The following is a 12367-nucleotide window of genomic DNA, read 5'->3' on the forward strand; positions in this document are numbered from 1 at the left end:
CTGAGCTGGTCCTCTTACAGGAATGGAGTGAGGATTATAGGAAATCTACAAGACTTTATTCTCCAGCTCACACTCCCATACCTGCAGGACAGGGAACCCACCCTCCCAGCTGAAAGCTGAGCATGTTGAGTCAAGGCCTTCCCTGAGCAGCCGGCCTGAAGGGCACTGGGGAAGCCAGAGAAGGCACTGACACAGCTCGGGGCTGCACTTGAAGACTGGGACACCAGTAAAATCAAGACCATGATGGGACAAAGGAAAGCCAGAAGGTAATGTCCTCTGCCTTTGGAGACCTCCCTGAACAACTTCTTCCCAACTGCCCAAATGCCCCGGCCTTGACCTGCTTTCCCTTGGCCCCATGGCATCTCCACGGATGCTCAGGTCTGGGGGCCATGCATCCTTCTGAAGCCACACATTTGAAAAGCGGAATGGATTCTCCTGGGTGAGCGATGGCTGTGCTGTGAGCTGCCCCAGACAGACTGAGGGATGTCTCCCCCAGCCCTAGGAGATAAACCCCTGAGTAGCTGAGGAGAGCGGGCATTTGGGGCAGCCCAGGGGACTGGGATGAGAAGCAGGCGGCAAAGGCAGGCAGCTGGTTCAGACCCGTGGCAGGAAGTCCCAACCAAGATTCATCCTGGAAAAATGCAACTAATGCTGCACAGCTGGGGCCACTAATCAGAAACACAGGCCCAGAGGTGGCAGCAGGGACAGGCCCAGAGGGCAGGGCCGACAGCGAGGTGATAATTGGCAGCAAACTCTAGGTCCGTCTCCCCACCCTCTCCCGCTGGCTGCCGTTTGGAGACTGCAGTCTGAGAGGGGCAACTTCTCCCCTGCCCTGTCTGCCTGGGGGGGGGGGGGACTCATGGCTCATTCAAAGCCCTCACGTCAGCTAAAACCGTAGCTGGAGCATTGGCCTACTCTCCAGACATTGAAGCCAGGAGTGGTCACCCTTACCTCTGGAGTCCCCATCCCAGGGGACTGCCCTTCCAAACTGTCGGGGTCCAAGTCCATTCTCCCAGCACATCCTGGTCTCAGGAGAAGTTTTGAGAGAAGCCTTCCAGCCCTCAGTGGGCTCCCATCAAACTGGACACAGGCTCTGTCCCCTGGGAAAGGCATGAAAGGAGAGAGATCTGGGGGTGACGTGAGAAGCAGAGAGGTAAAGGATTGGGCTGGGCCAGAAACCCTGAGTGGCCACTTCCCTGAGCTCGTGAAGCACTTATTAAGCTCCTACTGTTACCTGCCTCCCAGGTTCTGGCTTCTAAGGTAATGTCTGCATTCTCTGTCCTCAGGAGGCTTATACAGTCTCATTGGAGAGGAGCAAGGGAAGAGGAGATGTCAGTAGGGGTCAGGGCAGTGACAGGATGGTCTCGGAGAGCAGAAGTCTAGAGAGGGCCGCTGCCCAGGAACAGGGGCTGCCCACTGGGCTTCCCTAGTAACCCAAGGGCTCTTCTGGATCTCAACCTCCCCACCCTTTCCCCAAGCTTTCCTTCTGCCCTCAGCTGGATGAGCTGGAAGAGGCCTCAGGGCTACTGAGATGGGCAGGTCATGCCTGGGAAGATGGAGAGTCGTCTGCAGGGGTCAAGAAGCCAGGCCCTACAGACTGTCACACTTCACACATCCCTTCCTCCGGCCCAGACAAATTGTCTGTTGCAGCCCCAGGTCATGGAGCACTGGGGTGTTGGGCCAGGTGACAGCAGAGTCCTCCAACCCCCATCCTCAGGATGCGCCTCAGGTCTTTTATCTTGCCTCAGGATGTCACCGGCTTGAATTGGAGGGCAGCTCCTCCTGTGGGTAGGAGGCATCCTAGGGAAGTACAAGTCCTGAGCCTCCTGGACTCCCTGAGGAAATCACTGCACCAGCCACAACCTGTCCTTCCCCAACCTTCCCACAAGCCCTACTTTCTTCCCCTGCCGCCCCACACTGTGCCTACAGAACAGACTCTGCCTTGTGGGTCCTGGTGGGAGCTGCCCCTCCCAAGGTGGAGAAAGCCTTGGAGGGGGAGGGGGAGTGAGGCAGGGGCTCTTCAGTGGAAGTTTGAGAAGTGGAAGTAGAAGGGATGGGAGGAAACGAGGGCGATCCAGAGGCCATGCCATGGGGAAGGGGGGTTGGGCATGGCCTCAGGAAGCTGAATGGAAGAAGTAGGGGTCAGAGGTGTGGGAGCAGGAGAGGAGAGGAGGAACCCAATGCCATGGCTGGAGCTGGGAGCTGCTGTGTTGGAGGGTTCCTTACAGCCTGAGTATTTGCCATGGAATTTCCCGGCCTAATAAAGAAGAATTTAAATAGACCACAAGTTGCTTAATGTTGACTGTATAAATAATCCAAATCCCCAGCTCCCTTTGTTCCACAGGCTATTTGTGTCAAGAAAGAAAGGGGGGGGGAATCCAACAGAAGCCACCGCCCCAGATCGCGGGGTTTGGGGACTCTCTGTTCTCCTCCATCAGGGCCCCAGGGAACAGGGGTTGAGGCCCGGGACAGGGAGATTTGGGTTTCCCAGCCAAGCCTTCCGTTCATGAGCGTGCACACACAGGCACGTAAGCCCCACACAGACTCACACACATTCATGCACGTATGTGCAAGTGTCCCCACGCAGCCCATTACCCCCATGCTCACTCGTGTGCACGTGTGCACACAGAGACACCCACTTGCCCCACTTGGGTAGGAACACATGCACATGGATGCACACCCAGACACATAGAGTGAGGTTCAGCCAAAGGTGCCGGGTCCTGTCACGGGTTGGGTCCCAGCTACTTCCCCACCCATTCTGCGGCTCAGCAACCCTAGGACACGTGACTCAGGAACTGGGATCCTAGGGAGTCCCATCGCGTGTGTGGCAGAGAGTAGCTTCGGTCATACTGAGTCACTTCCAAAGAAGATTCCTGTTGAAAACGAAGCATGAACACCGAGTTCAGAGCCCTCCAGACCCCACTGCTAGCCCATGACTAAGCACTCCAGCCCCTCCGGGCGCACGTGCCCAGTCCACCTATGCTGAGGCCTCAGAAGAGGCGGGAGAGACATAGCCCTGCCTCAAGGTCAGGACCTGGACCAGCCTAGAGATTTCTAGCTCCTTAGCCATGGACATGGCAGTAGGAAGGCAACTGCAATGAAGCACTGCTACCGCTCAGCCTGTAGTGCCCAAGAGAAAGAAGGAGGAGGAGGGAGAAAGAGGGATGGGGGTTAGGGCAGGGGAGGGCAGGGCAGGGCAGGGGAGAAGCAAAAGGGCAACCCAGCTGCTTCTGCCTGGTGTCCATTCTGACTGCTCCATCCCTGTGCAGACCAAAGATCAGTATTTCACATTTTGTTCTTGCCTGTGCTCCTGAACACATGGGTGCACACATCACACAAAGCTGTAGGGAGTGGGGTTTTAGGGGGCAGGTTATTTCCAGGTTGGCAGTCTCTGTCTCTGTCCTAATTTTGCCTGCTCCCCCAGCCCTGGATCTAGCTTAGCCACCTAAAACGTGCTCCCCACCCACCTGACTGCTCACAGGGTCAACAGCCTGGAACAGTAACTGCCATTCTGTGTCCAACCCTGAACTCTGCAGGACCTAGCACATGCCCCTAAGAAACCAGCATCAGGGACTGGCTGAAGCCCAAGACTGGCACATAGGAACTCTGTGGGGTGAGCTCAGGGCTCTTACCCCAGAACCAAAATTTCCTTCCGTGCTGAGATTTAGAGAGTGGTATAAGCACACCAGATAACCCAGTATGTATCACCAGGCAGGAATAAAGAATGGAGGAGCCTCAAAAAATAAGGCTGTGGTGTCTGGGTGGCTTGGGCAGTTTTAAGCATCTGCCTTCGGCTCAGGTCATGACCCCAGGGTACTGAGATCGAGTCACATCTGGCTCCCTGCTCAGTGGGGAGTCTGCTTCTCCTTCTGCCCTTCACCCTGCTCATGCTCTATCTCTCTCGTGCTCTCTCTCAAATAAATAAATAGAATCTTAAAAAAAAAAAAAAAAGAAAAGAAGGCTCTGAGTACAGAGGAAGAAAAACTCCCAGGGCTAGAACTATCAGGAACGTTCATTCACTTCATCCATCCATTTATCAAATACATGTCTTATACATACTATATTCGAGCACTATGCTGGGCACTGTGTTATGTATGTGTGTGCATGTGCGTGTGTGTGTGCGCATGTGCATGTGCATGGATCTGGGTTTAGGAATTACACACACACACACACACACACACACACCCCACACACAGACAAGAGCAGGATCCCAGGACCACCCTTGGTGTCATCTCCAGTCCCAGCCCCACCTTCCAGGGCCAGCAGGTCCTATAACTCCTTGCCCGGAACCAGTGTTGGCCCCTGGCTTCACAGGAAAGTCAGGCAGGAGAGAGTTGCCTACAACTTTGCAGCTCCTGACCAACAATTCTTAGGTCCATTAAGCCCAATAACAGTCTTGCCTAATGCCCAATGAAGCCCCCAGCCCAGGGCTCCCCTTGCCCCCCCACCCCCCTACTTGGGGTTCCAGGAACAGAGCAGCAGATCCTGCCAGGGGCTCCTTTTCTGGGTTGGCTGGGAACCTGAGGTCCAGGGCCGCCAGCAGATGGTGTGCATCTCCAGGCTGCCTGGGAGATGGACAGGAAGGGAAGTGGGGCTGTCCACACGCTCCAAATCTCTGGACTGTCACCGGTCCCCTTGATCCTCCTTCCAAGAAAGAAGGGGGGGAAAAACATGTCTTTCCGGATCCTAATCCTCTCCACATGGGCGGGCACCATGGAGAGCCAGGGCCCCACTGCAGGCACGCAGGCAGGCAGGAGCACTGTTGTCAATCTACCCAAGGACTCCTCCTTCTGACCTGCAAGTCTGTGACTGCAGAAGCTTTGGCCTTCCGGGCCTTCCCCACTGCCTACCTCCTGCCCTCGGCCAGCCCTGCACCTGACCTTGCCTCACAGACTTCGGCCAAGGAAACCAAGGCAGCACCTGCTGACAGACGTCTGTGTGGAAGGAGCCAGGCAAGAAGTGGTTTGCCCTGAGCTGAGGTAGCTCCCTAAACCCGATCCCTCCCAAGAGCATCCCAGGCAAAGGCACCCAGGAAAGCTTCCCTGGGGAGTGAGGGACCCTTACACATCTGGGTAGTGCATCACCAAGAGCTCACCTGCACCCCTGAACACTCAGAGCAGAGCCTTAGGTGGCCCTTCTCTCTGCAGTGAATGACCCCTGGGGCTAGTTCCTGAGGGGGCTTGGGTCAGTGGGAAAAAGAGCAGAAGAGCACAGAATGGAGCCCTGGAGGTCAGTGGGGGAGTTAAGGAGTTCCTCTGTGGGAGGTCTGTGTAGGGGACTCTCCTCTAGACCAGCTCTGAATCCCTCCCAACTGGGAGCCCATGAAAGACCAGTTTGTGTGGCCAATGGTACAGTTTCTTGTTCCAGCAAGACAGACTTCTGTCTTCTCCGCAGGCTGGCTGCAGGCTCTGAGCCTTGCCTCTTGCCATCGATCTGGGTCATATGGGCTCCAGCTCCCAACCTCCCATGGCCTGGTGTTAGTGACCTCTGTGCCCAACCTTTGGGGGTCTGAGACACGGGGCCAATAAGCATAGGCAACCACAAGTGGATGTGAGCCACACCAAGAGTTGCAGCTCTTGGCAGCCCCTGAGTGGGCAAAGGCCCACATCCCTGCGGCTCTAGCTCACTTGGGGCCTCCCATGGATGCCAGGCTAGGCTGACCCTTCCGGCCAGCACTACCACATGGTCTGGACCCCGAGGGCAGGAGGGGCTACCGGGAGCCCAGAAGCCATGAGGGCCTGAACCTGCCTTAATGCTAGGTATCAAAGGCCGAGAAATGCAAGAACGAGAACTTGCTGTCAGGTGTCCCCAGCAGGTACAGGCCCAGACCACTCCTGTTCTCCTCAAATCAACCTGAGCCCTAGCTTGCTGCCCCAGGGCCCAGGGCGGGGGACTGGAAAGGCCACCCCCATTCCCCAACCAATTCAAGGGCAAATCTTTGAATAAGAGCTAATTCTGCTGACATGGCATCTTCCTTGTGTACCCCTCACCCTGTTTTAGTTCCCCTCCAACCCCACCCCCACCCCACCCCTAGCTGCCCCCTTGACTTTTATTGTCCCAGACATTTACATGAAAACAGGACCTTTGTGTTCTGGACTCCATCTGCTCCTGCTTATTTTCACTTAGAGCTGCAATCCTTGGTCACACAGGACCCCTCCCCACAAACTCACCCACTTGTACTCAGCCTGCCCTTGGTGTCAGGGATCGTGGGCTCTCCGGTCCCTGGTGCAGGCCAGTATGGCCTGAGAGAATGGCCTCCTATTCAGGCCCCTGTTCACCATCCTAGGGTCATGGAAACAGTGTAACTGGAAAGCTCTGGAGCCTTGAGACTGGTCCTCACCCCTGGAAAGACCCCACTCCCACCTCACCCCACCTCCCTTTTGGCCCCAGAGCACAGAGGAACTCCCCCACAATGCTGGGAAGAATTCAGGGAGTCCGGAGGACCTTCCAGACACCAACAGCATCTTGAGGGAGGAAGCCAGAGTAAACACGACCCACGATCTCTCTCCCTGAAATGCCCTGGCCCTCAGGCCTAGTATCCAGGAGTCACAAGCTTGATTAAACGCCATCTTGTGTTGCTAACAGGAATTAAAACGGATAGTACAAAGAATACCATACTGTTAAATACATGAACAAATACACAAGCCTCTCCTGGGGCATTTAACTAAGCATCAGGCGTGACTGTAAGAATTTGACAAATACTACCACACTATTCACAAATAGGGCCTTACCTGTCTCAGAGAGATGCTATTATCATCCTCCTCATACAAATGAGGAATTGAGGCACAGACAAGTTAAGGAACTTGTCTTGAGTCACACAGCTGTAAGAGAGACAGAGCATGGCTTCCTCTATACTCAAAAACAGTCACTGCCCAATCAGCCCTCTGAATCTTTGCCTGGGCTTTGCTCTAGAAGGTTCTCCTTGCTCCTTCTTCCCATCCTTCAAAGCCCATTTCCATCTTCTTCATGAAGTCTATGTGCTCTTATCCCCGTTTTAAAGATGAGGAAACTGAGACCCAGCAGTCACTGACTTGAGGGTGAGATCTTATACAAACTGCAATGCCATCTAAAGCTGAACTCTGGTTATCTAAAAGGAAAAAAAAAAAAAAAAAACCTTTTTCTGTTGGAGATTTTTCATTCCCGGTTGCCCCGAATCAGAAGCCTCAGATGCCAAATGAGCAGGTCAGAAGCTCGATCAACCAGTTAGCGTGCAGGCTAGCCACCCAGGGCCCTCAGAGTAGAAGTTAGTACTCATGGGCCCCAGTTCCTCCCTGTGACGACTACACCTCCCCCAACCAGCAGCCAGTCCTGCCCATCTCCCCAGCATTCCTACCTTTCGGCTTCTGCCAGCTTCTGCACCCAGACAGCACATATCAAAGTTAGCGTGCAGGCTAGCCACCCAGGGCCCTCAGAGTAGAAGTTAGTACTCATGGGCCCCAGTTCCTCCCTGTGACGACTACACCTCCCCCAACCAGCAGCCAGTCCTGCCCATCTCCCCAGCATTCCTACCTTTCGGCTTCTGCCAGCTTCTGCACCCAGACAGCACATATTAAAGCCAAAGCCCACATCAAGCCAGCATGCCAGAACTTAGGGGCTCTCCCTGGCCTGTGCTCTCAGGCCGGGGAGAGAGGTGCAACTGTGTGGGCATGATGGGAGGGCAGCCAATCCCTGGACTGGACAGGAGGGAAGGTGAAGTCCACTTTCCACTCTGTCTGTATTGGCGTAAGTCCCGTGGCTTCTCTGGGCCTTGATTTTCCATTATGTAAAATAAAAGGAGGGCTCACCAACCCGTACTCTTCCAACTCAGACCAGGGGAAAGGAGAGACCACCAGTCCTGGAATGGAGTTGAGAGGATACACACAGGCTAGATATGCGTGTTCACCAAGGAGGTGGAGGAATTCCTAGAATGAAGAGAGGTAGCTCTGGAGGGCTTCCTGGGGGAGGCGAGCTGTGTGACCATATCTTGTTCCAGGGAACAGAAATCCCCTCTCCAGTATGTAAGTAGCCTGGATGAGCAGAGCCTGGGGAGCAGGTGAAGGCCTGATGTGCTGGGAGAGGCAGAGGAGGGGGCCGCCCACCCCACAGGAAACCCCAGCTTGTTGTTGGGTAACTTCTCCTCCTGTTTTCTGGGAACAAGCTATTTGGAGAAGAGGGGGAGGGAGACCTTAAAGGCTTCCAGATGGGGGGCCCTTCTGCCCAGGTCTGCGGCTGTGCCGCCACGAAGTCTTTGCGGCGCTTTCTAAGAATCCCAGCAAACGTTAGCTGGGGTGGCTCTGGGACGGCCTTCTGAGCCATGCCCCTGCCTCTGTGATTCCCAGTCTCCCAGAGCTAATAGGGGGCCTTATCCCACCCTTTATGATTACTCTTTCTTATTAAAAGGCTGCAGACACACAGTTGGGTCTCATCTTTGCTGCGTTCTTCCACCCCCACTTCAAGATGTTCTCTCAGTGTCCTGGCCCCTCCATCCACTTTGTGGGGCCATTTGACCTGAAGACATGGGTCCAGAGGAAGGAGGCATCTCCCCAGGCCAGGGGAGGCCACTGGAAACTCAAGACAGAAGAGAAAACAGAATAGCCCCAAGGTGGCTGTGGAGAGGTGGGGCAGGGGCTGGGGTGGGACAAGGGGGAGCAGGGGAGCAGAAAGGAACTGGGACTAGGGTCACTGAGAGCAGCTGCCCAACTGCCACTCCAGGCCCATCCCCACCATCAACCACTCCCTGAGCTGGGGTGTTGAGGAGAGGCAGACCCATCTTGGGGCAGCTGGCCTCATTTGGGCTCCTGAGACAGAGCCCTGGAGGGATCAGAGAGGCTCGGGCAGAGACATTGGTGTCAGGGCTCAGCCCCACTGAGTCCCTAAGCTGCTCTGTGCTGTTTGGGATTTGTTCACTAGATTTCTGGTGGTGGGATGGGGTGGGGTGGTGTAGGGTGAAGAGAGAGGCTGAGCCGGTAAAGGAGACTCTGAGAGGAGGGCTCCACACCCAGGCCTCCAGGGCCTGCTCTGGCAGAGGGAAAAAGGGAGCCCCCAGGACTGGCTATGGCAATGGGTTGGAAGAACCCACCTGAATCCTGTCAGAACACTGGATTTCAGAAGAAGCAACAGGTTTCCCCCAAAGCCTGCTGTTCCTCGCACTGTTGCAACACAAGCCTGTGATGAGAAGACATTTCTTATGAGTCAATTAGAAACATATGATGCACACCCCCACAGGGGTGAGGGACAGAAGAGCAGGGACAAGAGAGGGGACAGACATGCAGAGCCAGAGGCATCCTATCTGGGTGGAGCACCCCCCCTGACTTGGTCTTCAGCTGGCTCTGGACCCACCTGGGGACACTAGGTCCCCAGCATGGAGCTTCTCCTTGGAAGACTGATTGGGGCCTAGGGTCAAGGAGGGCAAGTTTTGCTGGCAGTGCTGTGGCCCCACCTCACCCTAAGAGCCTATGAAGATCTGAGCCTTAGCTTTACAGTCCTACCTTGAGTGGAAAAGAGCATGAGGGAGGGACTCAGTGGGCACTCACCCTTGGAGAGGGCCTGTCCAGAGCTGCCCAGAGAAGCCATCTCTAAACCCATGAGTGATGTTCCCAGGCACAGTAGGGCTGGACTGATACTGGGGGTGTGGGGCAGGAGAGCAGACTCAAAGAATCTGTCTGTTCTACAGGCTTCCACCAGGCCTTGACCCTTCCCAGTAGGTGATTCGTGTTCAGAGAGGGGCCTGGTCATGGCTGGCACCTCCTTGAGGCAGAAGGAACCAGGGGAGGCCCTGGTGTGTACACTCCTAGCCTCTGCCCTCAGTCTGCCTTGTGAGGCCTGCCTGGGGAGCAGCACCTGCCCCCCCAACCACCCCCTCTTCTATAAGGAGGCCTCCTGGTGAGCTCACACCTGATGGTCCTTCCCCAAGGGGCCAGCCTTTGCTCCCTCTGCTGTCCCCACCACTGTGAAACCTTCCTGAGAGGTGTGCTCGGGTGTCCCCGGGGCTGGCCCTTGCATTGCCCTCACCCCTGCAGCTCCTGGCCTCAGCCTAGCCAGAGCCTGAAGTTTGAATCCGCTCACTGTCCCTCACTCAACTTCTGACACCTGGACCTACTTCGGCTAAATCCCTCCTGGGCACCCCCCACCTCTGCACCACCTTCTGCTGTGCCAGAGACAGGTCCCTGTGCCTTCACTGCCTCCGTTTCCCCTTCTTCAACCAGAGTTGGGGTGACAGAAACTCCCAGTCTGGGCAGACTCCACCATTCCATGAGTTCTAACGCAGGCAATTTGAGGGGCAAATGTATGCACATGGATATGCAAATGGGCATCTCCAGGATTTATGGGTGGCCTTAATTCCAAGGGGAGGAGGTGGGACGGGTGGAGGGGGCATTTCAATGAGGCGGCCTCAGTCTGGCTGGGCCCACTAAATCCTGGCCCGTGTCAGCGCCGTAAAGCACAGTGATGAAGGGCAGGTGGCCCGCGGGAGGGGACGGTAATTTACAGCCGCTGGAGCCTCCTCCCCGTGGCCGTGCAGGCAAGCGCTGCGGGACAGGGACTCGGAAGGATTTATGTCGCTCGCTTCCCCACTCCAGCAGTGGCAGGCAGTCAGGAGAGCGGGAGAGCAGGAGCGCTGAGGAAGGTGAAAGTCACCTTCAGCGGTGGCACTGTGCTGGCATCGGAGAAGAAAGAGAAGGCGGGAGGGGGTGGAAGCAGGGAGCACAGAGGTGCCCTTCCAGCCTGACCCCTGCCCCACCCTTAGCCACGGGGGCCCCTCCCAGGCAGCCTTTCTGTCCTAAGGCTGCCGGCCTGCACCCAGGCCCACTGCCCAGGACTGTCACTTCTGCCCTGGGGCCCTAGCTGCATCTGAGCGACTCTCCTGGGCCTGGCAAGGCTGGGCCCTGAAAGACTGGAGGGAAGGAACGGGGTTCTAGTGAGTTCCCTTGGCTGAACAGAGCTCTCCTGAAGTCTCACCTCACTCCCTTACGCTTGGAAAGAGAAAGAACAGAATGCCCCAGGGTGGGACACCCCTCACTACACACAGTTCAACTCCCGAGGTCATTGGTAAATTGGATTTTGGAAAGATAACACTGCTTCTCCAGTAACTCACAGGAGTCCCAGAAGTGACTGATGCGTCACAACCAGGGAGTCCTACCGTGTGCCGTGCCGGGGCTGAGGCAAGGAGGACAGAAGGCTCAAAGGCAAACTTCTCCTGGTTCTCAGGCCGCAGCCCCCAGCTCTGAGGGCCTCTGCCTCCTGGCCCACCACAGTCTCTCCATAAACAAAGTTTACATGTCCTGTTCTCCTAATTAAAGGTACCCAACCAAAAGTCCCTCAGGTAAAGAAAGGCTCCTTTTGGGGATGTAAACACATAAATCAAAAGGCCTGGTTGCCTTGAGTTGTTCATCTCCCGAGCTGCATGTCTGGTGCTAAGGTTGTTTCCCTTGAGTTCACTTTTAGGGAAATGTGTCTTGGTCTACTCCGTCTGTTGGGGCCATAGCAAAGCAGAGATGATTCCCTGACCAAAGACTTCACCTCAGAAACCAGCAACATTTCAGACCTGCAGGAGTCCTGCAATTTTGTGTCTAGCTCCTCAGGACCTCGCTGCTCTGGCCATATTTCCTGAAGTCCCCAACGATTTTTTGCCTCTATTTGTCCCTCCCTAAACAAAGACCAAATCCGGTCACCATAAATGCTATTGTCTCAAGCACACCTCTGAGACACTGAAGTGTTTCCGAGAATCAGACTACGAAAATAAGCCCAGTTCTCTATGACTCCATACAGGTACCAGACTCCAAAGGCATTTCCCCAAGTGGGATCTGACCTGGAGATTGGGACGTAAAGTCTCAGAGATTCAAAGTACAAGTGGCAGAACGTTAGGGAAGTCACCGGAAAAGTGAGACAGCTGCGGGGGAGAGGCGAACATATACACAAGACCCCAATAATAAATACATTCACCTCTTACTTTCAACTTCATTTATTCAGTGTACTTTTGTTGAGAATTTATGGGACAAAGAGAATCACTGCAAATAATTCAGTTTGCATGCTGCCAAAGCCTCCCCATCCCGGGAAAAATAGCTTCAAAATGCAAAATTCCGAGCACCCTGGCCCAGGGCCAAATCAACCCAGCTAAAGGGGCACCTTTACCTAATTCACACGAGGACGCTGCATAGACCAACAGCAGCTCTGGGCCAGGCACTATGAATATATTACCTCATTTAATCTCCACAAAGGTAAAGGTGATACCCTTGTTTTTCAGGTGAAAAGGGTTCAAGTACTTTCCTAAGCTCACAGGGCTAAGAAGCAATGGTAAAAGTTGCAAAGAACACAGTGCATTTCTAAACCCAATCTCTAAACCCAATTCTCTGCCTGTACTCTCGCTCCAGCTCTGTCCTTTTACCGCTAT

This window comes from Meles meles, chromosome 15 (genome assembly GCF_922984935.1).
Source record: "Meles meles chromosome 15, mMelMel3.1 paternal haplotype, whole genome shotgun sequence".
NCBI lineage: Eukaryota > Metazoa > Chordata > Mammalia > Carnivora > Mustelidae > Meles > Meles meles.